Source organism: Mustela nivalis, assembly GCF_964662115.1.
Source record: "Mustela nivalis genome assembly, contig: HAP1_SCAFFOLD_2411, whole genome shotgun sequence".
In the NCBI taxonomy this organism is placed as follows: domain Eukaryota; kingdom Metazoa; phylum Chordata; class Mammalia; order Carnivora; family Mustelidae; genus Mustela; species Mustela nivalis.
This window is the reverse complement of record NW_028134254.1, coordinates 1-1,592: the sequence shown is the minus strand read 5'-3', so window position 1 is coordinate 1,592 and position 1,592 is coordinate 1. Positions and strand designations below refer to the sequence as shown.

General features: G+C 65.6%; 1 long non-coding RNA gene across 1 annotated transcript; it reads right to left on the bottom strand.

Annotated features, from left to right (window-relative positions):
* Positions 1-211: 211 nt before the first annotated feature.
* LOC309858436 lies at positions 212-1,244 on the bottom strand. Its single transcript, XR_014308187.1, has 3 exons — positions 1,107-1,244; positions 520-679; positions 212-255 (listed from the first exon to the last, which is right to left on the bottom strand). It is a non-coding gene; the product is annotated as an uncharacterized lncRNA (long non-coding RNA).
* Positions 1,245-1,592: the final 348 nt, after the last annotated feature.

Genomic DNA, 1,592 nt, shown 5'->3' with positions numbered 1-1,592 from the left:
GGGCCAGAACAGGAGCACAGGCAGGGGCAGGGGAAGTGGGAGTCGCTCTGGCAGGGGCAGGGGCAGGGGGAGCAGCAGGAGCAGGGGTGGGGGCAGGAGCAGGAGCCAGCTCTCCCCGGACAGCATCAGCATCTTCGTGGGCAGGCGCCCCGGCACTTGTGGGCTCCCGGTCTCCCGCCGAAGGGACTCCAGACACCATGTGCCCCTTTGGAGTGGCTGAAGTTGGGAGTGGGTCTAGCTCCTCCGCTGGAGAAGCTGGGAGAGGAGAGAAGGTCACCCGTGGGCCTGCCTCTCCCTGTGGCTTTGCAGAGACAGAGCCCAGCCCGGGGCCTCCCGGAGAAGCCGCAGCCACGAAGGAATCCTCCCCGGGACGTCTCCCCGAATGCAGTCCACCCCCTGGGTGCTCCGAGCCAAGTCGAGGCTCCTGGCCCCACACCGGCCTGTGGGGGCTTCTCCCTGTGGGGCCCAGCACCGACCCCTCCCCACACAGCCACAGGCACCCCACCCCAGCCTTCTCACCCTCGGACTTGGCCTCCGTGGGCTCCGTGTCCAGGACCGCAGTGCAGTGGAGTACCGCGGGCAGTGGTCTGGGAGGTAGCGAGGGCCTTCCCAGGACCGGGGACTCCGGGGTCGGGGAGGGGTGCGTGTCTTCCCGCCTCCTTCCTAGTTCATCCGTGGCCTGCCAAGGCAGAGATGGGGAGTGTGCAAGAGGCGTCAGAGCCCTGCCCGGCCATACCCACTGTGCTCCTGCCCAGTGCCCCTGCTTCTCCCAGATCCCACGCAGACCTGTGCGTGCACAGCCCCGCACCTGGGTCAGTGACCCGTCCCTGCAGGGTCTCAGGATCAACCCTGGGCAGAAGGGTACAGCCCCCACACTCCTTCCCACCTAGCCAGCCTTCACCTGGGGTGTGAACATGACCTGCCCACCAGGCATCTGACCCTTCATCAGCCTGCTCCTGCTCGGGGCATCTCTATCCCCGATGAGCTCTCTGTACACACACACACACACACACACACACACACACACACACACGGGGAGGAGACCTAGGCCTACATGGGTCGGTCAGAAGGTGTGGGGCTGTCTGATTTGAGCCTCCCGGTGTCACCTTTTGATTCTTTTTGCCAAAGGGCCAGAGTCGTCGGGGAAGCCTGACACGACCTGCCCAGTGGGGGGACGTGTTTGGCGGGCGAGCTCTCCTCTGCCTGCATCCTCTGGGCTTCGGTAGGCAGCAGCAGAACATGTCGCTTCCTTCAGGATCTGCCCAGAAATGAGCTGGGCCGGGGGGTTTTGTCTGGAATGTGGGTGCCTGGATACGTGGGTTCCAATTCCGTTGGGCTGTGTCGTCAGGGAAGTGAGGTCACCACTGCCTGGGGGCTCCTTACCCGACTTCCTGCTCCCACCAGAGCTCCCTGAGGGCGCCCCTCCCCCAGCTGCTCAAGGCTCCCCCTCCACCCCATGCCCTGTCCATCCAGTGACCCCCACACAGCCTCCCCACAGCCTGTGTGCAGCAGGAGGCCTGGGTGCAGCAGTTGTCCCCGCTGGGAGGGCCCAGAGCTGGGTTCAGACGGGGCTCCTGCTCCTCCTGCCCAGG